The sequence below is a fragment of the Hyperoodon ampullatus genome (genome assembly GCF_949752795.1).
Source record: "Hyperoodon ampullatus genome assembly, chromosome: 2".
Taxonomy (NCBI): Eukaryota; Metazoa; Chordata; class Mammalia; order Artiodactyla; family Ziphiidae; genus Hyperoodon; species Hyperoodon ampullatus.
The window spans coordinates 70,484,544-70,510,397 of NC_136915.1; positions in this window are offsets into that span (position 1 = coordinate 70,484,544).

Here is a 25,854-nt window from a genome sequence, read left to right on the forward strand (position 1 = left end):
ACCAGGAACTCTAAGATCATAGTGGAATAGGATCAAGATTAGAGGTAACAGCTTGTTTTTCTCAAGGAATGACATGTTTTCTGAAGAAAACTGTAGTGCCCTTATGAAAGAAATCCCACAGGGCTCCCTAGCACCTTCTGCCATGTGAGGACACAGTGAAAAGATGACCATCTATGAGGAAGCAGGTCCTCCCCACCTCCCCAGACACCAAACCTGCCAATGTCTTGATCATGGACTTCCTAGTCTCCAGAACTGTGAGAAATAAATTTCTGTCATTTAAAAACTACCTAGTCTATGGTATTTTTTGTTATAACAGCCCAAATGGACTGAGAAAAAATTTGTTTTAAGAAGAAAAACTTTACACTCACTCTTCAATATAGCGAGCTACCCTGTTCTTAGAGAAAGGTGCTTATAGCACCCCTGACTATATGCCCCTTAAAGGCTGGTATTATGCCTCATTTATTTTCTATATTCAGAGAGTCCATTCCATTAGCTTCCACATAATAGTCCTATTAAATTAACAGATAAAATGGACAAATAAATGTTCAATAGATCCTTAAAAGCTACAGAACCACTTCTTATCATATTTCTACCCTTAAAGTCTATATTCTATTGGAGTACTAAGAATATTAATGGATACACATACATACACACACATGCACACAAAGACAAATGACTTAATGGTTTTTGTAGCTATAAAGATATTTTTTATTCATATAGCTAAACGTGAGCTCATATAAAATTGAACAACTCTTCCAAATCCAAGAATAGTGAGCCTAGCATAATAACCAGCTTTGACACTCTTACAATGAGATTAAAATATTGTTAAGGAAAGATAATGGACACAGCATCATTCTACAAAATCTTTGCCAAATAAACTGGACACAGTCCAACTAACTGATCCAATAATACTACCAAGGAAATGAGTGAAACCTTCTGGCAGGCACAGATCAGACCACTGGTTAATTACAGTTACTTAAATGATCAAAACCATGGCCCTGAACATAGTGACCCCAAATCTGAAAATTGTGTTAATCATTAACATCAAGTATTTTTTCCTAAGGACCTCAGGCATTAGTTTAGTATACTGAAGTATTATCAGAAGGCAGAGATTATCTCTATTTTTACATCAATATGGATTCTTTCTCTGAATAAAGCAGCTGAAAATGTTAGTATTATTAACAGGAAATCAGTTACCAAATTCCACTAAAATTTATTTACTCTCATTAAACTATGTCTTAGCTGACCTATATGTTCTACCTGTCATAAAATGTCCAATATCAAATAATAACTGCAGGTACGACTGAATAGAATGGTCACTAAATTATGGAGTGGGGCATTGTGTTTTGATTACTTCAAAGATTATACCTATTAAAGGTCTGAGGTATATGTGCTTAATGTTCAGGAGACCAGGAGCCCTAATACCAATTATATGAGTTATGTGTGACTTTGAGCAAGTGTTGGAGGCACAGCCTGTGTCATGATGATGAAAAACACTAGTTCTCATAACAATCCATGTGGAATTTGTGTTGTCTTATGGCCAGTTTGGTTTGTTGTATAGAATCTGATTATCTGTATTATTTGAAATGAACAGAAATACAGAAAGCCAAAGATGGCCTATTTGTCAGGCAAACCTGGCTCTTACAACATGGCAAAAGACAACTATGTATAATCCAGAAAGTGTTTGAAAATATTTTGTCAGTTTAGAATGTCATGAAATATGAATAATGGCAAAATAACTTTAAAAAAACAACTGTTGGGTTGCACCCCTCAGACCTGTAAGCCTTATAGTTGCCCAGCCTCCAGACCAAAGAAAGAGCCCAGAGACAGTGACAGAGACATCAATGATTTGTTGGATAGGGGATCTTACATGGCTGAAGCAGAAGGTCCTGGAGCAACACCGCACCTTGTGCAGAAGATGGCAGGCAGGACACAACAGGCATCTTCTCTACTCAGGGGAGAAGGAGGATACCATTTACAGGGGGAATTGACATCAGGCTGGCTCATCAGTTATCAAGGAAACCCACAGCTGAGGTATATCCCTAATATAGACCCTCAGATTAACAACCATCAGGAGGGCAGATATTTTCCTCTAATAAACTAGCAGGTGGAGTCTTTCTGGCTTAAGGATTAGAACAACCACTAACTGGGACAGGGGTAAACACATTCACGTGAGTAGGATGTAGGTGAAGCAGCGACTGGTCGAGCAGGAGATGTACAAAGAGCAAGAGAACAGTCATCTTGAGTGGCCTGACCATGCAATAACATTTTCATTTTTTTTATTTATTTATGTGTTATGCGGGCCTCTCACTGTTGTGGCTTCTCCCGTTGTGGAGCACAGGCTCCGGACGTGCAGGCTCAGCGTCCATGGATCACGGGCCCAGCCGCTCTGCGGCATGTGGGATCTTCCCGGACCGGGGCACAAACCTGCGTCCCCTGTGTCGGCAGGCAGACTCTCAACCACTGCGCCACCAGGGAAGCCCACATTTTCAGTTTTATATTCCCCTCTAATGATAACCTTTAATCTTATCTCAAGTTCCTCAGACAATCCTTGGACATGATCCTCTTCCCATTCCCAATTTACAGCCCACTGCAATCAAACTTTCACCTGCATTTGTCCACTGAGGTCCTTGGCCAAAGGTCACCTACAGCTTCCAAATTGTCAAATCTAATGGTCTTTTTTCAGCTCTTCTAATATTTGAACTTTTTAGAGTTTTTAAGACTATTGGCCATTTTCTTCTGTTTGAAACAATAGCTTCTCTTGAGTTCCATGGTACCATGCTTTTCCTCTTTAGGACAATTGCTTCCTTGTATCTTTCTCTAGCTCCTTTTTATCTACCAACCATCATATTTTAGTGTTCCCAGTTTCTATTCTGGGCCTTATTTTCCTCTTGTGCAATCACCACTACACCGATGACACAACACTTGGATGATTTTCTAGTATATATCACTAATCATTCTTTTGAGTTCGGGGTTTTATCAGTCTGTCCACTGATACTACACATAAAATTAAATTCAGATGTTGAAAAACAATTACTCCCACACCAATATGTTTCTCAACTTTATACTGAAGTATGCTAAAAAAGTCCTACTTATCCAGGTATAGAAGCCAAAAACTTTTTTTTCACTTTTAATTTCTGTGCTTATTTGCTTTTTATGCTTTGTGGAACAATTAAGTAGGTAAGGAAGTAAAAAGTGTCTGAATTATAAAAAAAATGTGCAAAATCTGTACGTAAGTGAGTAGATCTATATTTATCTATCTATCTTCTATCTAAGAGATTAGGAATAATAAGAATAAGTTGGTAGGTGAAAAACTATTGAGGTCAGACTATATAGTGTTTAAAAATGTCAACAGTTCTCTATGTTTCTAAGAGACCCAGTTATAATAGGGACTGAAAACAATACTTCCAACTTTATGTAATGGACTTGTGAGTTCCTTGGGTCATGATAATGATAAAAACCTGATGCAAGTGTCCTCAAGGAAATTAAAGTCTAATTGACAGGGAGAAAAAAAATAAATCTCTTTATAAACTGAGAAAGAAATGAATGAAATGCTACTGTAGAAGATAAAAGTGAAGGGTAAGCTGGGATGAAGTGAGAGAGTGACATGGACATATATACACTACCAAATGTAAAATAGATACCTAGTGGGAAGCAGCCACATAACACAGGGAGATGAGCTTGGTGGTTTGTGACCACCTAGAGGGGTGGGATAGGGAGGGTGGGTGGGGGAGCAAGAGGGAGGAGATATGGGGATATATGTATATGTATAGGTGATTAGCTTTGTTATAAAGCAGAAACTAACACACCATTGTAAGGCAATTATACTCCAATAAAGATGTAAAAACACAAATAAATTAAATAAATAAATAAAAAGTGTACATTTCTTGTTTTGGTAATTAGGGTAAGACTTTTTCTCCCATTGCGGAGCACAGGCTCTGGACGAACAGGCTCAGCGGCCATGGCTCACGGGCCTAGCTGCTTCGCGGCATGTGGGATCTTCCCAGACTGGGGCACAAACCCATGTCCCCTGCATCGGCAGGTGGACTCTCAACCACTGTGCCACCAGGGAAGCCCAAGGGTAGGACTCTTAAAGGAAGTAATATTTAGACTAACCCTGATAGAAAATAAAGAATCAACAAGAGGAAGAGCATGACAAGCAGAAGGCAAAGGAGGTGCAAAATCTCTAGGTGAAAGAAACTTGATGCATTCAATAAATGAAAATGGACCAATGAGGCTGTACCATTATTAGCAAAGAAGATAATAATTGCCAATAATCAGTAAGCATGATCAATGGAAATGGATTAACTAATAAAGTAAAACATATTTTAAGACAGAGTTTTAAATTACAGCTATTCATAAGAAACAAACCTAAAACTTAAGGACATACCTATTTTTTTTTAATGATGTTAAACAGGTACCAGGGAATATTATCCGAAACAAATCTGCTATAGTATATCAATGAATCAGGGACACAATAAAACCAGAAAAGAAACAACCCAAAAGCTCAACAGCAAACAATAATAGTTTTTTTTTTTTTTTTTTTTTTTAGCTTAAGAGTCTACATGTGAGCTAGGGGTCAGCTGATCAGCTCTCTTGATCTCTGATGGACTCCCTATACAGCTGAGAGTTGACAGTTCTTGACTGGACATAGCTGTTGAAACTTGGCTCCAATCTAAAATTCTCTCATCTCCCTTTTGGACTCATCCTTTCAAGCTCAATTAAGCAAATCCTTTTCAAACTTCAGCTTGCATTATGTCTGCTAACATCTCATTGGCCAAATCATATCCCATGGACTAAGGAGTGTACTGTGACCACAATGGGAGAACAGTGCATAGGAAATGGCATGGATATTTGATCCAATTATGATGAAAAGAGTGAAGAATTGGAGGGTTAATCCAATCTATCACAAAACATATATTAATATCTAACAAAACATGCTTTATAGGAAAGGCTTTAGTAGACGTAATACTACTGATTCATAACATGTTAAGTTCACAGGGAAGGTAGCATGACTCTAAAATAACTTTCCCAAATAACATACATGTTTATAATATTGAAAATAAATGCAATTAATATAGAAAGAGGAACAAATACACAGTTTTATTTTAACTCATCTGTTTCAGTAATTAAGATTAATTGAAGGGATATATCAGAAAGGACTAGATTAGCACTGTCTAAAAGAAATAAAATGAGGACTACACATTTCATTTTTTTGGCCCTGCTGTGCAGCTTGCGGGATCTTAGTTCCCTGACCAGGGATTGAAACTGGGCCCTCGTTAGTGAAAGCATGGAGTCTTAACCACTGGACCACCAGGGAATTCCCTGCGTGTGTTATTTTAAAGTTTCTAGTAGTCACATTAAAGGAAATAAAAATATATAAATAAATTGATTTTAATAATATATTTTATTTAACCCAATATATCCAATATATTATCATTTCAACAAGTTGTAATCAATATAAAATACATCATTTTGTTCTTTCATTGTTGCCATATATGATATTTATGATTTTTATGGAAGTGGAGGAATAACTAGTTGGTTAAGGGGAGGTAAAGAATTAAGAGATCAACATATTAGATTTTTTTCAATAAAGGATAACAGAAGTTGGGACAAAGAAGTTGAGCCAGATCTTGAAGTTTTCATTTTATAAGTTAAACTCACCATTCACTGATAGAGAACAAATAGGAGGATGGAGAACTGACATGATCTGTGCCTTGAAGAATCAGGAGTTTTGTTTTTATATTTCTTTTATTTTTTTTCTCCTCATTTCCTTCTTTTACATCAAATGTACATTTTTGGTAGGCATGTAAAATGACCTTGACCTTGTTGTCAGGGCCTCCTTCTTTAATGTGTGGAGAGCCTCAGCTTCATTTCAAGCTCACTGGTGCTGAATCACAAGGGCCCAGAGCCATCCATTCTGAAGTTTCCCATGAGAGAAACTCTCATGACTGTCTCCAGACAGGTTCTGCCTCATGATTTTGGGTGTTGTTGACTGCACAGCACCATGCCAGTTTTTTAGTTCTTCCAGTGATTCTGGGAGTCATTCTCTATGTCTTTAATAAATCCCATTTCCTGCTTAAGTCAGCTGGAGTTGGTTTTTGTTGCCTGCAACTAAGAACCCTGGGTGATATGATTATTAACTTATAAGAACCTCATTAACAGCAATAAAAGCAGAAAACTTGTTTTCAACACAAAATTCAGTAGTATTAGCAATAATAATAACAATGATAACTTCTTGAGAGCCTATTCTCTGCCAAGTACTGTTCTAAATTCACCACATCTATTAACTCATTAAATCCTGACAACCATTCTATGAGCAAACTGAGGCACAGAGAACTTATAGACACAAGTGGGAAAATGCAGAATTGAGCTTTGAAGCTGAGCAATTTGATGCAGAACCCCTGCTCTTAACAGTTATCAAGTAGAGACCTGCCTAATTTGCTAAGAAGTTTCCTTTTCCATTGCGCTTTTAATTTCTCAAATTTCTTCATAGGAAGGTCCCCTATCTTTTCCTTGATCATTTCAAGAGACTGTACCCTCCACAGTGAGGAATAAAAGTGCTACACATGGCACAACCACTAAGCAAGAAGAGAGTCCTCCTTCATTTACTCATTCATCCAGAGAAAATTTAATAACCACCTGTGGCAGGCAAACCGCCCTGAAATGACCCCTAATGATCTCTGCCTCCTGGTGTTCATGCACTTGAGTAATCCTCTCCCCTTGAGTGTAAGCTGGCCTAGTGACTTGCTTCTAACCAACAGAATACAGCAAATGTGATAAGCTGTCACTTCCATGATCAGTTTACATAAGATCGCCACTTCTCTCTTGCTAGCACAATCTCTCCCTTTCCTTCTTGCCTTGCATGTTTGATAAAGTAAGCTGGGATGGAATAAGCTGCCATGTTGGAGTGGCCTACATGGCCAGGGACTGAAGACAGCTTCCAGGCAACAGCCAGCTAGGAACAGACTCTCCTTCTAACTGCCCTTAAAGAACTGAACTCTGCCAACAACCATATGAGCTTGGAACCAGATCTTTCCCTAGTCAAGCTTTCAGGTGAGACCCTAGACCTGGCCAACACTTCGACTACAGACCTGTGAGAGACACTGAAGCAGAGCATCCTGATTAAGCCATACCCAGGATTCCTGACTCACAGAAGCCATGACATAAATGAGTGCTATTTTAAGCTGCTGAATTTGTGGTAATTTGTGATGCAGAATAGATAACCAATACCATACCTTTTATGTGTACAACACTTTTTCTAGGTAGACCAGATCCCTGACCTCATGGAATTTATAAAAGAAATGAACATAACTTCAGGTAGTTATTAGTGCACTGAGAAAAAGAAAATATGGTGATTTTATAGAGCTGTATATGGAAATATTCATATTGACATAAATTAAAATTAAATGAAAAGAAAAATTCAGTTCCTTAGCTAAATAGCCAAATGTGACTTGGCTCTTAGCTACTGTATTGGTCAGTACTGGTTATAGGACATTTCTTACTTTTCCATCACAGGAAGTCCTGATGGGCAGTGCTATTGCATAAAATGACTGGGGGAATGAGGGACTTCTTTAAAATAAGAAGCTAGGGAAGGCTTCTCTGAGAGAGAAGTATTTAGGCATGATCTGAGGGACAAGAGAAAACCAGTCCTGCAAAGATCAGGAACAGGACACGAAGCAGAGGGAACAAGATGCATACAGCCCTTCAGGTGGAAGCTGTTGTGGTGTTTTTAGGTTGCACCCCACAGGCCTACAATGTCTGTGCTTGTCCAGCTTCAAGACTGAAGAAAGAGCCTGGAGTCAGTGATGGAGACATCAGTGGTTTATTGGATAGGGGTTCTTACACGTCTGAAGCATGATCATGGAGCAACACTCCACCATGTGTGCTGCATGGCAGGCAGAACGTGGTGGCAGTCTTTGCTCTGATTTATACTGCAGTAAGATGAAAAATTGTGAAGAATTCTGGAGGCAGTGATAAAAAGCAGAAAGGACATTGGCCTATCCTCCTGATTCTGTTATACTTGAAGTGTATGAGAATAGACTCTACCCAATAGGGCAGCAAGAGATGCAATTTGTCCTAAGAGAATAGCCAAGTTACAACCAGGGTAGAAGATGGAGAAAACTTTTTGGATAGAGATTGAGAATACGACAAAATTTGTCAATCACAAAGCAACAACTGAAAAAGGCTAAATGGAAGAGAGAGCACAGAGAGAGACATAGTAACAGAAAGAGAGATTAGCTGGGGAATTTGTTCTGTTGAAAGGTTAAAATAGTAAAGGGAGCATTTGGGAGAAAAAAAAAATGTGACAAGGAAGACTTGACCTATGTGCATTTATCCATGTTTCTCCCCGTTTCTTATGCTCTCTGCCTTCCTTACTTAGAATCTTCATTATAATCTAAAGACATCCCAATTATTCCTACAGCACAGCCAACGGCATTATTTCTATTCATATTTCTCTCTTGATCTCTAACAGACAGTAAGCTCCTTTGAGAACAGGGACTGAGTATTATTAGCTTTTATTTTCCCAGCACCTACAGAGTGTCTGAGACTTAGTAAGTGTTTAATACTTGATTTAGGAATGAATTACCCCTTGACTACATCCATTTGTGTATAGAATTAGATCCATAGTTTCAAGAATTACAAGTAAAAGCAGAGAGCATTGTTTCAATTTCTTTCTCTGTAAAGTGGAAAGGTTTGTCCAGAATGACCTCTATGATTCTCTGAAGCTGGAGATTTTACGACTTCTAAATGACAAATCCTTTCATTTGTCCAAATGGTTCACCAGTGGCTTCGTTTCCACTTTCTCTGTGAAGATATCTAAGCTAGCTGTGAGAATTTTTGACAATGACCTCTATTTTGGGAGCCTTCCATGTCAAGTATCTTATCACTTACTTCTCTTTTAAACTTTCTGAAGTACAGAGTTAACCTTTATATCAACTACTTCAAAGAAGAAAAAAATGACTATGAGCCATCTAGCTCTAAATATCAAGTAGGTGCTGTGTTTTTTAAAAACCAGTCCTTTATTTAATACTAGATTTTACGTTGCTTAAGTCAATCCTGGAATGACTTAGCCCTGTTGTCTTTTATAAGCAATAAGGCACTACAGAATCCTAAAATAAATAGTATCTATGATAAATTATCTGTCTAGGAAATGGATTCAAGAAAATTCCAAAATAAATATTCATGAAGCTCTTTGGAAAATCAGTTAAATAGTTTATTTATTGATCTTATATGCAAAATTACATATATATTATAAGATTATATACAAGGATTACTTTAAGCACATTTTCCAGAAGATAACATTTGGAGAGTTGGTATAAACAAACTTCTTTCTGTTTAACAAAATTTTATTTCTTTTGGCTTAATTTTTCTTTGCTCATTCTTTGAATCATGTTTCTCTTGATCCCTGAAAGTTGGAACTCCAGTCACCATGAAGAATATTTAATTACATTTGAAACACTTGTTTCACACATTTGATATGAAGTTTAGATTCTATAAACACTACTTGCAAAGTGATTAGTACAGGTGGATGTCCAAGTACTCTGTCAGCAAATTGGAATTATTAATTAATGGACATTAGAATAAAAGGATTTTTAGGAATGTAGAATAATGAGACAAAGGAAATAAAATTCAACTCATGTTCATACCTTCTAATTAACTGACTGCTGTTCAGATAGAATCAATACCTTCAACACAAGGGTCGATAAGAGTAAGACCTTTTTTTAAAACATCACCCATGGCAGTCTTCAGCAGGTTAAAAGAGTTGTTTTTAACACTTGAACCTCCTACCCTTATCCTTTAATTTGCTCTGAGGTACACTATTTGAAATTACAACAATGATTGCACAGAATTGTAGCCAAATGGCATAGAACCTAACAAGGATTCTTAAGGTACTATCTGGAAGCTCTGGAGTATATAGATGGTTCTTGAGTCCAGAAAGTTGAGAGCCCCTGGAATGAAATATTTCCTATGTTAAAAGTCTCTTGTTTTCACATATTAATTTATCCACGCAGTGCTAAAGAAGAGAGAGTGCATAGATAATATGGTCACAAATAATTTTCTTTTGTATCTTAAGTCTCAGAATTCTGCCATACTCTGATTCATATCTTTGCTCCATCCAATAGTCGTTTTACACGGTTACTCTTCACTTTTTGCACTTGTAATCTCTAGATATGACTAAAGGAGTAAGGAAATGGGATATAAATGCTTAAACAGCTGTGAGATAGCTTAGACAGCTATTTTTACTTGCCATTTTGTCAATAAACACTATTTACAAAACATGATTCTCTAGGCTCCAAAGAAGAAACTGATATATCAAATATAGGAAATATCAAAGTGATCAATTATACTGACATTTTTAAAAGAACAAAACTAATTTAAAACTGCTTTGATCACAATGAAAATTAACATAGCATCATCAGTAAATAAACATGAAAGCAAATAGAGTGAAACATTATTTTTGTACATGTAGGAAAGAAATCTTCCTTGAGGAAGTTTGAAACATGATGCTTAAGGAGGGATAAGACATGACATGACACAACTCCAACCCTAACCCAAGGGCAAGTTTTCAATCACCAAGGGGCAGCTGGAAAAGGCAAATATGTTGTGATAGAGATTATACAAAGTGTAAACGCTAAGAGCTGTAAATTCAGTTGCTTTCTTTTTGAATCCTATAACAAGTGGCCTTTGGTAAGCTATGCCAAAATTTCAGTCATCATTTAGATGAGCTATCTTCACTAAATCTTTATTTAATTGGTGTATTAATATTCTAGGGTTGCTATAATAAATTACCACAAACTTGGTGACTTAAAACAACAGAAATTCACTTTTTCACAGTGTTGGAGGCCAGAAGTCTGAAAACAAGTTGTTGTCAGGTCCACACTGCTTCCAAAGGGTTTAAGGACGAATGTGTTCCTTGCTGCTTTCAGCTCCTGGTGGCTGCTCCCGGCATTCTTTGGCTTGTGGTCACATTACTCCATCTCTGCTTTAATGGTCATATTCCATCTCCTTTTCTGTCTCTCTCTTATAAGAATACATATGATTGAATATAGGACCCATCTGGGTAACCCAGGCTCTTCCTCTCAAGAGCTTAAATTAATAATGTATTTGGCCATATAAGGTAATATTCCCAGTTCCAGAGATTAGGATTTTGACATATATATATATATATATATATATATATATATATATATATATATATATATATATATATATATATATATTTTGGTTTGAGAGACATCATTTAGCCCTCTACAATAGGCATAACAAATTCTGTCTTTAATATAATCCAATTTAAAGGTAATGTCTTTTATGAGTAGAGGAATAGTGAGATCAAGAGTAAATAACTTGTTATGTACTATACTTCTTCAAGTGAACACTTAGAATGGTGATAAGTTTAATACTTCCAGTTGTATCAGTCTCTGGTTTGGTTGCTCTATCTTCTGGTCCTGTATCCAGAATTTTAAAAACAAAAATAGCTTGTGATCTATTTTTCAGGAAAGCCAGGACTTATCCTAGAAATTGATTTATCCTTGAAGTTATAAAATTCACTTCTGTCAAAAAAAAAAAAATGGGAGGACGAATAGGCAAGCTCATATGAAAATGATGACTTCATGTCATGTCTCTGTTTTCTTTTGGAGAGGATTCACAAGCCACCATTTTGCCCTAGAGAGAAATGTTGCCATTTTCACAGCAAAGTGTTTTTTGTTTTTTTGTTTTTTGTTTTCGTACAGCAAAGCGAGTTTTCTTCAACAGTAAAACTGCATTAACTTCTGAGGAAAAAAATGTAGTAAAAATGTCAAACTCATAAAATATATCATGTTTTGAACATCCGCACATGTTTTTGACTGACCTGACCAAGAAAGAAAATGTCCTCAAGGTACTAGTGAATCAGGGACTTGGTGGTTGAAGGACAGATGGGGGAGAGAATGGGAGAACTGTGGAGAAGAAGTTGAAGGGAATGTATTAAGTATAACAGGGGAAATTGTATCTAGTATAGAGCTCAAATATGGAGCTATTTCTGGATGATAGTAACGAGTACACTTCTTATTTGTGCAATATCATATTAAACAGTCTAAAAGATCTATGCCAGTCTGGAGTCAAGGTAATATAGATCTAAATTGGAAAGGCTGATGTGTCTCAGAGGAAATTTCCCCTTTCCTTTCTTTCTTCCTTCCTTCCTTGTATGCTTCTCTGCTGGTGTATTCTTGTGAACATAAATAATATTTTTCAAAACAAGTGTTTTCAGTTAATTTGGACTTTAAACTTAACCACCCTGTGCTATCTTGCTCATTTATTTATTAATTGAATGCTGACCAAATGTTCTCTCAGGGATATGACTTGGCTTAGTGAAAACAATATTTAGTTATAGCCATTAAATATATGCAGGTGCACAATACAATCCACAAGAACCAGGCATTATGGCTCTTTATATTCTGCTAAAGGAGATTTCAAACCACAAATGAGGTCCTCCCTTAATTTTGTAAGAAGAGGAGCCTATCCATCATCTTTCATCCTGATCAATGGAGCAAAACTAGAGAAATTGACACCCTATTCCACCATGCGTGACACAGGAGGAAACTAAGATACTATTAATTGCAATAACAGTTTCATAACTGTGTACAATTCTTCATCATCTATAAAACTGCTTAATATATCTTTGTCTAATTTTGTCATCATAATAGGCCTTGAAGTGAATATGAGAGAGTTATCCTTTCAGTATTTGATAAATAAAGACATGGGTCCGGAATGTTCACAAGATATTACCTTCTGGTACAAGATACTGGGTTCACTGCAGACTAGGTAGATAACTGTGTGAACGGTTGAGGTTTCATATGAGACAGGCAGAACTTTGGGAAGCCCGAGTTTTGGCTCAGTTATATTATTTACTGTTTGACTCTATTTCTAGGCCTCAGTTTTTATTTTTTTGTATATTAAAAAGGAAATAATCTATGGTTCTCAGATTATTTCCAGCTCAGACAAGCTCAAATTCTAGCAACCCATTTCAGCAAGAGAGTTGCCTGCACTCTGTACATGGGGAAATTTTACCTTGTCTCTTTAACATTCTCATACTCTGGCTAATGAGAGCAAACTTTGCTTTTGATGCCATGCCTTACCTCAGTGTGACCTTAGGCCAATAGGATTGCTTGGAAGAAGTGGACAGTTCCAGGACTGTGAGTTGTCTTTGTTACTTAATTCAGCTGTCCATAAGGCAGCCCGCTACTCTCTTATGTTCCTCTTTCTTGCTAGCCACCTTTCACTAAAAGCACCATCCCTTTCTAGGCCTCACTGTGGTAATATTCTATTATAGGCAGCCAACTCATGAGATAAAAACATTTCGATATCAACCACAACAAATGTACAGGATATGATTGAAATAGAACTTATATGAAATTGCAATTCTTCAAGGTTAATAATATAACTGCAGCTTGCAGCAAATTGAAGTTCATATGTTCTTCACACATCCTTGAGAAAATTCAGGTGTTTCCTAGTTAATGAAGAGAGGAGAAAGAAGGGATTTGCATATAGTATTAACTTCTGCCCAGACCTCTGTTAAGGCACCTGTTTTGGTCTTTATCCATGTCTATGTATCCTGAAAAAGGATCCAAGACAAATATCCCATACCTTTGGGGTTGTGTGAAAGAGAACACATTTATTCAAAGAGAGTGTGTTACAGAGCAGATATGATCTCAGAATGGATGTAAAGTCAAAGTTAAAGAAGAGGTGAAAATTATTAAGTTAAATAAATTCACTGGGTACTAATATTCTTTAAGAGTATATTTTTTAAATTATTTCACAAAAAGTAAAGTTGGAGGTTATTAGGAAAGTCTTTTCTTTAAACAATGAGTTATCTAGGTCTGTCCATGCATCAATTTATACATTCAAAGCTTTTCTTCCTGTTTATCTTTCATTCTCCCCAACACCATGCAGAGGAGTCACATATAACATAGAAAAACAACTTAAAGACTTTTGAGTAAGTCATAAAGTATTTTCAAATGCTGTCAAATATATATGCAGATTGAAAGCCACAAATGATAAACAGTAGAGAAAACTTTGTGAAAGAAAATTAAGCTCTAACTTTGTGTGTGGCTTTTTGTAATGACATAGGTACAGATTTTATTTTCATCATATATATGCCTTATGAATTATTTATTATTCTAATAAAATAACATAATTTTACAATTAAAAAATCAGAGACAATTTCATAGGATTAAGATGTTGCTCTTTAGATTGCATTTGGTTTTCATTAGCATTCTGATTTTAATTTGAATATTAGCTAGCCAACTGGGGCCTGACAAATACTAGAATATATTTAGTACATCATTTAATGTGGAATTTACTCAAATTTCATCTTCTGTGTAGGTATACATATGAATCAGAACTTTTAACTCAAAGGCTAGTAAGTATGGTGAAGTAAAAATTTTTTTTAAAAGTGCTGTTGATTGACACTTTGGGGGACACACATACAACACACACACAGTTTTTTTAAATCTAAGTAAAAGAACAACCAGGAGGGCTTCCCTGGTGGCGCAGTGGTTGAGAGTCCGCCTGCCGATGCAGGGGACGCGGGTTCGTGCCCCGGTCTGGGAGGATCCCACATGCCGCGGAGCGGCTGGGCCCGTGAGCCGTGGCCGCTGAGCCTGTGCTCCGGAGCCTGTGCTCCGCAAGGGGAGAGGCCACAACAGTGAGAGGCCCGCCTACCGCAAAAAAAAAAAAAAAAAAAAAAAAAAAAAAAAAAAAAAAGAACAACCAGGAGTCTCCATGGCATTCTGTTGATTCAGATAATGTAAGATTCACTTAGCCTCCTGAAGAGTATCCCATTGTGTGCCTAGAATTATATGGCTCACTGCTGGTGATCCAAGTAAGTATAAAATTGTGCCTCCCTTTTCTAATAATACTTTCTTTCACTCAATATGTTTGCATGATTCGGAAAATATAGTTCTTTTCAATCAATTTATCTGTTCTCCTGTAATATGTAACTCCTTTTTGTTGTCTTTTTCTTTAGATTTGGGATACAGATACAGGATGACAATTTATAACTTGAGCTATTTTTATTAGTGATCCAGTGGTACTTGTTCAAATGGGATAACTAGCATAGATGAATAATGTGTATGTATTTGAAAACAGGAAGTCATAAAAGCATGAATGTATTTTGTATGTTTTCAGTACTATGAAATGTTTTAATGTCAATGAAGGAATAATAGATCCATCAATAATTTTCTCCTTGATATCGGCTGACAGTCCTGACCTCACACCATTGATCTTGGCTATTCAGAGGCAATTAGGAAGTTAAGAATAGACTGAATTATTTAAATATTCAAATCCATTCAGTAAAACAATTATTAGGACACTGAGAATTAAGGGTATTTCATTTAATTATTATTTATTATGTGTCTACATGATACTTAGCATAAAAGCAGGTGCTGTCTGCACTGTAAATGTCCTTCTTAACACACAAAAAAAATAAATTATAGGGGCTTCCCTGGTGGCGCAGTGGTTGAGAGTCCACCTGCCGATGCAGGGGACACGGGTTCGTGCCCCGGTCCGGGAAGATCCCACATGCTGTGGAGCGGCTGGGCCCATGAGCCATGGCTCCTGAGCCTGTGCGTCTGGAGCCTGTGCTCCGCAACGGGAGAGGCCACAACAGTGAGAGGCCCACGTATGGCTAAATAAGTAAATAAATAAATAAATAAATAAATAAATAAAATAAAATAAAATAAAATAAATTATATATGCTTTAGATACACATGAGCCTGGATTTACATTTTCTGTTAAAAGGCATTTCTTATGAAATCTTATAAGATCTCAAGGGATGTTTTTAACAGCATTGCTGGTAAATTCACCATCAAAACAGAGCCAGATCGATCTTTAGAATTCAGAATTAATTCATCTGCTCTAGAATCATTTGCCTTGATTTGCCTGATTCTACAGTTATACAATTATCTCCTCCATTTCTCAATAACCACTGAAAGGCTATTGAACCCATAGAAATACTCATTTCTGAGACTGTTAACTGTAGAGCCAGTGTGGATAACTACAGCTTCACAAGATAATCTACTACTCTACTATCTGATTTTATAAATAAAATTTTATTGGAAAACAATGACACCCATTTATTTTCATTTTGTCTCTGTACTTTCATGCTACAATGGTAGTGGTAAGTAGATACAACAGAGAACGTATAGCCCTCAGAGCCAGAAGTATTTTGGTCTGGGCTTTTATGGGAAAAGTTTGCTGGCCCCTGGTATAAAGTGTTATCTCTTTCATTTTGAGGAGGCAAATTTTAATCAATCAACACTTTAGCGCATGCATGCACACACATGCACACACACACACACACACTTTAATGTCTCAACCAAGCTTGCTGAATTTGGAGAATCCACAATATTTCTGGAAAGCCAAAAAGATTGGTGCAGCATGGAAATCTCAAGGACAGGTTTGTTTTAGAAAATGAAAATTCTGCCCATCCTAATTCTACTCACAAAAGGATTGTTGTTTTTAAGATTCTCTAATTCAAATATACTGTGTAAGTATGGAATCTTAATTGTTTTCTTTGTTTTCACCTTACTTTTTATTAATCTATTAAATCTGTTTTCATTAACCATTTTTCATTTCCATGTATATTTTTCCCACTAAATGAATGTCTTCATTGCTGATTTTTTTAAATTCACAAACTTTCTCCTTCTTACTATATATATATATATATATATATATATATATATATATAATCATGAGGGTCTGTAGCTCTGCATCATTTAATAAAATAGATACAGTTCCTGGCTGTAAATCTCCTTGTCATCTCAAAGAAGAGGACAGCAGTCACCTTAGGGCAAACAGAACCCAGAAGTAGTACAAAATGTAGTGTGTGGCAGAGGATGGCTATGCCCGATCCCTCTTAAACATCTGCTACGATGAGAATGACCATTAATCTTTTATGTCGCCCCTCTTCTACTCATTCTCTATCCTTTAGGGCAGTGATAATCTTTGGGGACTCACATTTCTGAGTTTTCACAGAGCAGCAAATTACTTTGTACAGATCTTATAGGCAGGCGGTCCATCAGTATTGATTGAGTATATACTGGGTACAGAATTAAATTCTAGAAGTTTGGGAGTACGTATAAAACCCTGAATTTGTTGTTCCTGCCCTGGAGGAGATTACTACCTAAATGATGCTTTTGGGGAAAAAAAACAAAACAAAACAAAACAAAACAAAAAACCTTATTTGAAAAAAATTAAACTTTGACAACTTTGTTTTTGGAAAATTTATGTAATTGGTTTATAGGCACTCGGGTTCTATTACATCAGAAATAAAAACATCTAAATTGACAGAGTCAATTTAGAAAAATAGAAACTTATCAAGAAAGAGCCTATAGCATTTAGAAGAAGAGCATTCATTTCCTGTTGTTATTAACCTGGAATTCCATACATTAATAATGGCAGCAATAGTAGTTTTAAGCTCTTTTTCAAGATTACTGTTAAACTTTTAGAGAGCGTGATGAAAAAAAAATGGCACACTCATGCTGCTTCTATGATTTAGAAGAGTTTGAATTGTTACTAATATTAGTATGCTATATGAAGTGTAATTGAAGCAGAGATGGCAGAGACGTTTGAAAGACTCTCTTAAAATAATCTACAGCTCCTCCTAGGATTTTCTAAATTGAAAACAACATGGTTACGCTACATATTTGCCACTGAGTATGAAGGTCTTGTCTCTCAGAAAATGATATAACAGTTTGATGCTCTTAAATCAAGAGGGAACTACTTTAAAAAATTGACGTCACTGTGAGGGAACTTAAAAATACAGAGTATTTCATCTGTAATTGTTGTGACTCACATATTATCTTGGCGTTCTAATTACACATTTTAACATGACTAATTTGCATTTGTTAGGTCCTTTGGGGGAGACCTCTGCTCAGCTCTTTCTTGTGTGTTCCTCTCCAAACACACATTCTCACTCTTGGAGTCTCTTCACTTTTCCAGGAAGTTATTTGTGGCAGAACTTTTTGCTTGTATGACCCTCACTATCCACATATGGTTTATGGAAAACAGTGACCACTGAAATATACCAACATGAATGGGAGTTTTAGTTTTTTCCAAACATAGCTCATTATTGTCTCTCTTGACTTACTCTTGACTATTTTAGCCTTTGCAGGCATGAATCCAGCACCAGGGCAGAGAGCTCTCAACCGTGGGGAACACATACGTGGCTTGTCATATGGTTCATTTGAGACCTCTTCACGGCTTGAGACGAAGACACTTCTCACTCCCCTTCGTAGCAGGGAAATGAAGGATCTCAGAGAATACTGCCTATAAATTAAAAAATCAATCAATCAATCAAACAAACAAACAAATAAATAAAAAGCACTTATTATAGTGTGGTGCCTTAAAATTTAAATTGCTTTAGCATTTGGTTTCATATGCATATTCTGACTGTTTAGTATAACCAGAGAATGTAATTATTCTAGTTATATGGAAGTGCTGGCTTTGTGAGCATGTGACCTGAGCAACCAAATGAGGTCCCCTGCTTAGATAGTTTCCATGCTTAGCTCAATGATCTGTTCTTTCCTTCTTGAAATTCTTGGCAACTTTGTCTTGAACTTGTGTCTATAAGTGAAGCCCAAAGGGACAAGACGTGTAACATATACATGTCCCCTGTTCCTAGTCTTCCTATTACTTACAGCATTCATGATGCCCCAAACCCTCAGAACACTGGTGAACCAATGGTGCGTGGGGGTCCAGAGGGACTCAAAGCTGGTATAAGGTAAGGCTGTCACACATATGACTAAGAAAGTGGGGACACTGGCAGCCTTAAGAGGCTGCACTTTCCACTTGAACTAGAAATTGCTTTGAACACAGAAGGAAGGCAACGATGGTCTAAGAGACATAAATGACTAAGAAACCCTATCATATCCTTCCTTGCTCATGTTACTTTGTCTATTAGCCAACTGCTTGCACTGAAAATTATGAAGAAAGAAAGGGAATAATAAGACAACCTATAGCTCCTTTTCCTTTCAGCTCTTCCTTACTCAGTACACAGCAGGTAAAGAGTGTTGGTAGGTTGCCCACATATCTGGAAGTGAAATATAAAGCTGGGTTGATTTTATGCAACATGTCCACTATTCTGGTAATTAAAAAAATGTGTATGCACAAAATATGAAATAGGAGTTATATTTTGGTTATTCTAATGCAAGTTAAATGCTCTTATATTTGCATTTAAAACTAACTTTGCATGATATAACAATGAGTGGTACAATGCACGGTAATAATTTAAAATTTTTACTTTATTTAGAATGACATTAAATGACAAAACAAACACATGACAAATTGACAAAAAGAATGTGGAAGAAAAGAAAAAAACTTTATATTTCTGAACTGCTAACAGCACTTTTTTCTAGCTTTTGAACAAAAGCTCCACATTTCAGTTAGTAATGAGCCCCACAAATTATGTAGCTAGCACTGGTAAACAGCTATTCAAAAAATTAAGATAAACAAAATCAAAGTAAGAGAAAATATCCTATGGATTCCCAAAGATGATCGCTGTTCACCTCCTCGTATAATATATTTCCTCTTGGGATTTTTTTCTTACACATGTAGTTTCTCTTCTTACTTCTATTTGTCACACTCCTACTTTTATTATTATTATTATTTTATTATTATTATTTTTTGCGGTACGCGGGTCTCTCACTGCTGTGGCCTCCCCTGTTGCGGAGCACAGGCTCCGGACGCGCAGGCTCAGCGGCCATGGCTCACGGGCTTAGCTGTTCCGCGGCATGTGGGATCTTCCCAGACCGGGGCACGAACCTGTATCCCCTGCAACGGCAGGCGGACTTTCAACCACTGTGCCACCAGGGAAGCCCCCACACTCCTACTTTTAATAGAAATACATATTGCGGAAATAATATTATTCTCTCCACCTAAAGAGTTCTCCTCCCAATATCTGAATAGTTTGCTTCCTTGCCTCTTTCAGATGTTCATCCAAGTATCACCTTCAGAAAGGCCTTGCCTGACCACCCTATTTCTCCAGCCCCTGCCACCACCAACAGCCATGGCATTCATCCACCCTTAATAACCATCTGACATACTGCCTAACTTTGCTAAATTTTAGTTTATTTTTTGTCACTCTGTTTTAGTGTGTCCAAGCTGCTATAACAGAATACTATAAACTAGGAGTCTTGTAAACAACAGAAATTTATTTCTCACAGTTCTGGAGGTTGAGAAGTTCAAAATCAAGGAGCTAGCAGATTTGGTGGGTGATGAGGACTAGCTTCCTGGTTCATAGATGGCCATTTTTCCTCCATGTCCTCACATGATGGAAAAAGGTAAGGGAACTCTCTGGGGTCACTTTTATAAGGGCACTGATCCCATTCATTAGGGATCTACCCTAATGACCTAATCACTTCCCAAAGGTCCCACCTTCAAACACCTTCACATTGGGGATTAGGTTTCAACAAATGAATTTAGGGGTGAAACAAACATTCAGTCTGTTTTCACAAGAAAATTCACTAAAATACCATTTTTCCCTGACCTCCTTGCCAATATTTGGTATTATGCATTTTAAATTGCCAAATTATGGGAAAGACATTTTCTTAATTTTATTTTAACTTATATTAATTCAATTACCAGTGAAGATGAACATTCTTATATGTATACAATTTATATTTTCTATTTTCTCTTTTTTGAATTACCTTTTCATATCCTTTGACTATTTTTAAGCATTAAAATATTTATATTTTTCTTATGACTTTCTAGGAGCTCTTTAAGCTCTTAAAGACAACTTTTGTCAGTCTTAAATGATATAGATATACAAACACAAAAAATACAAACTTTTGGTTTCAAATGTTTAAGTTATATATAAAAAACTTTAAAAAAATCTATTAAATATTTTGAATTGATTAAAATTTTCTATGTTTGCTTTATAGTTTTAAACTGTTATCTAGGCCCCAGTATATTATAAATCACAATTTTTTTCTCATCCTTTTTACTTTGAGATTTTTAATTCATTTAGATTTCCATCTGCTGTTTGGTCAGAGGCAGGCATCCATTTTTATTTTTTTCTCTAATATTAGCTAAGTACCTTCATTTTTGTTAATGATAATTAATCCTTGTTATGAAACAAGCATTGTATCAGAGCCCTAGATAGATTATTTCACTTAATCTTTACCAACCCTGTGATTATTAGCATTTTACAGATGAATATAATGAAGTGCATAGAGATTAGGTATCAAAGTATGTTCCCAGACTGCAGCATCACTATTACCTGGGAAATGCAAATTTTTGAGCCAAAGCCCAGACCTACTGAATCAGAAACTTTGGGGATGGGAAGCAGTAATCTCTGTTTTAACTAGCCTTCTAGATGACTCTGATGCACACTCACTCAATGTTTGAGAGCCACTGGGCTAAGTTATCGACCAAAGGATGTAGTTAATAATAAGTGGAGCTGGGATGATTGGATCCTTGCAGTCTAATAGCAAGCACTCTTAACCACTATACTGCCTATCCTCTACCAGAGCATGTGCATTTTCATATTACCCACTCCACATTTAAGTATCACCCCATACTTAGTGTAGCATCCTATGCACTTCCACACTGTAGTTGGGGTGAATTTGAAACAACAGCACCACACTGTTCTCTTAGGCTTAAGTTCTGTCATTTCAAGTCATAGCCAACTCTTACTTATTAACAGAATCTCCTTTCACCTGGAGTGAATCATTTATCCTTCTTCAGTGAACCCTTCTTACCTGAATCCTGTTTCTACAGTAATAATAGGCATTTTTAGATTTCTATATTATTTATTAATATCTTTGTTTAAATGAAAGTTTGTTAGCAGCATCATGAAGGAGAATGTGGGACCTGGGAGTGTAGTATTAAACACCTGCTTTGGAAGTTCCTAGAATCTTTCTCTTTCTAAACATGGTATAAGATTCTCCACATTATATTCAAGAACATTGTTTTATTCCCATTAGTTGCCTCTAAAATCTATCTGATCCTAAAAAGTTCATGTTCTCAGAATATTTAGACATGTCCAGTTTGTAAGCTAGAAAGTGATTAACCTTCTGAGTTGCAGCTTTCCACAGAACCAAATGAATATTTCAATAAAAGCTAAAATAGCCAGAGTAGAGTAACTCAGATAGGTTTGTCCTTTGTAATAAATATGATGTTTCAGACACTTGATTTCTATTGGGTACTTAGTATATACCTGATATTTAAGATAACTGAATTTACATAATTAAAAAGATTTATTTATTAATATTTTAAATATTTGGCTATTGCTGCTTCAATATAACTGATGTATATAAAATACATGTGTATATTTAAATTTTACATTAAATATTTGATAATATGAAATTCAGCAATATTGTATGATATTTAGAAAATAGAAACTATATGAATTTTGGAAAATTTCTTTCCTAACTTTTTTGCACACACCTGTTAATTTTAATAGTATAATTATATTCCAGTTATCATATTAAAATAAAATTATATAAGTCATTATGTAGTTCTAAATAATTATTTTAATGCTCATAAACATTTCTTTAAATTGGTATACTATAATTGACAACTGTCAGCTATATATTTTTGGATATCTGAAATATTTAAATTATTCAAAATGACATGTGCTATTATGTAAATTATCCTTTATTGTTAAGTATTTCCATGTAATGTTTGTAAAGCTTTATATTTAAGAACATTTTAATGTATTGTAGTAGGTGTATCCTCAAATTGAAAAAATTATAGTAAAACAAGCTTCAGCAAATTCAGACTGACATCGACCTGATTTGAAATCAATCCACCACTTCATTTGGTTAAATATCTCACAAATTTCTGAACATTAAATGTACATGTGTAGACTATTTTTAATAGAAAAGTAATCATCTGATTATATAATAATAAAGAAAGGAAATTGAAGCTCTTTCTATAGCTGTTATAACATTACAATTTTAACACTGAATTTTAAACTTTAAATGTTTTGAATTGTACTAACAAATCATTAATCTACCTGGGAAGAAGCTTTTTTGTTGTGTAATAGCTAATAATGACAATCTCAACAGTTATTAATATACATATTTCCCTGATTTTTGTTTTTTTGCTTAGCAGTGTGCAAGTAGCTATTAACAGCCCCTTCACTTTGATTCCAAAAAATATATAGAAAAAAATATGTATGTATATATGCATACACATGTATGTATGTATGTATGTATGTATATGTGTGTACAAAAAACAATTTATATAGTCCCTTGGGACTCAAACAAGATAGCTATATTAGAGAAAATATTGGTCAGTCTACTAAAAGCCATTAAAAATATAGCATTTAGGGTTATCTTTTCTACCAGATAGAAATAATTTGCCTTCTTAAGAGGCAAAAATCTACAAATTTACATGCAGACTTTAGGCACTACCAAATAGTAAATTGAAAATCAGACAAAAACATATTCTAGGGCAAGGATTAGCAAACTTATTTTTGTAAAAGGCCCAATAGTAAACATTTAAGCTTTGCAGGCTATATACAGTCTCCTTGCATATTCTTTCCTTTGTTTTTCACGCTTTAAATATGTAAAAAATATTTTAAGTTTGAGGGTCATAATGGGCTGAATTGGTTCATGTACCACAGTTTGAGAGCCCCTCTTCTAGAAGATTAATAACATTTGAGTAGTCTAATTAGGCAGTTCCCAGCATGACATTGAAATGACACTTGGCCAACCTATTGCCTTATTTCCATATTTTGGATAGTTTTTTTTAACAGTCCTTAATTTTTATTATAAATAATCCCCAAATATTCTCACATGTCCAAAATAATTTACATAAACACAGCAAAAAAGTTAATTAGCCATACAATCCTCATGTAGTAGACCCATACAACAAATCTAGACCCATACAACATAGAGCAATTATTAAGGCAAAGAGTTCATTTTCATTTGGAAATTTTATGAAGAATCTGAGATTGCACTTTTAGTGTTGACTATTATCTTAGCAATTTCTTTCTAATCACTCCTATTGGCTCTTTATTTTGGATTCACAGAGACCAATCCCCAAAAATTAATTTCCATAGATTTCATTTGCAGAACCTACAATTTAGGGTAAATCCCTCTCCTTTAAGTTTCCCCTAGGTCCTAGTTTTCAGCCTGTGAGAAGTACCCTTTATTACCTGCAAGGCCTGGAACCCATAAACCATAGAACAGTTACCAGACCTGTTTCCTAGGAGGACTTTGTAGGCATAGATTCCATACATGAAGAATAATATTTTTTCCTTAATACTGGAATTATCATATATGATCAAATGAAAAATCAAATAAAAGCTATGACTGGTTATACAATCAATTTGTGCAATTACAGCCTTGTGAGTAGTATGACAGTTCTTATTAAACCTATGAAGATAACTATGTTGCCATTGAAAGTAAAGAGACAGTAAAAAGTACGGTTTCAGAATTCTGAGGGGTCAGGAAAAATATATTATTTAAAGAATATTTTATTAGTTCAGTTTTCAAAAGTATGGTCTATTAGAAATAGATCAAGAAAAAAGAGGATTTCTTATATACTCATCAAAACAGAACAGTGAACATGTAACAACAACACCATCATACTTTCAATTTAAAAGTAACCACAATTAGGTTTCTTACAGTGACTTATTTACTTCTTCTTAATTAATTCCTGTTCCACTGGTTCTTGGGCCAGCATGCTGCTCTCATGAGTCATCTGTTTCTCAACTAAAAAGAAAAAGAAAATCCTGACTCAGGTCCCAGTACAGTCTGACAGTTTTCTAAGCAATGACGACTCAGAATCCCAAATACATAAATCTTTTCCTTGATATAACAGTAGTGAAAAATACCTCTCACAGCTTTTTGGGTTTTGGTTTTTGTTTTATTTTTAACATGAGGCCTTGAGACTGCCCTTCATTGTTGAAAACTCAACAAAATCTAGTTTGTAGCAGAGTGTTCAGGCTAGCATGAGGGGAAAGTAGAAGCAACCTGTTGATAATAGGCTGAATACCGGTCATTATCCCATTACAGTAACCAACAATATCAGAATGGACAAGATTGTTTTGAAATGAAATAAATAACTCTTCTAAGGAATTGATCAATGTTTCCACTGAGGATAAGAACATATTATGGACAATGAAGGCACTGACACACCTCCAAAGAAAACAACACATGTTGTAAATCAGGGGTCCCCAACTACAAGTGCTGGTCCATGGCCTGTTAAGAACCCAGCTGCACAGCAGGAGGTGAGCAGTAGGTGAGGGAGTGAAGCTTCATTTGTATTTACAGCCGCTCCCCATTGCTTGCATTACTGCCTGAACTCCGCCTCCTCTCAGCTCAGCAGAAGCATTAGATTCTCATAGGAGCACAAACCCTACTGTGAACTGTGCATGCAAGGGATCTAGATTGTGTGCTCCTTATGAGAATCTAATGCCTGATGATCTGAGGCAGTGACGCTAGCTCTGGAGAGTGACCGCAAATACAGATTATCATTAGCAGAGAGGTTTGACTGCAGAGAGACCATAATAAACCAATTGCCTTCAGACTCACATCAAAGCCCTTTCTGTGAGCAGGGATTGAAAACAAGCTCAGGGATCCAACTGATTCTGCATTATGGTGAGTTGTGTAATTATTTCATTATATATTACAGTGTAATAATAATAGAAATAAAGTGCACAATAAATGCAATGCACTTGAATCATCCCGAAACCATCCCTTCACCTCCGGTCTCTGGAAAAATTGTCTTCCACGAAACCAGTCCCTGGTGCCAAAAAGGTTGGGGATCGCTGTTGTAAATGATAAAATTTTTAAAACATATTTATATTAATAACTTTTACTTGTTATAGAATCAACCTAAGGAAGACTAATCTTCACTTTT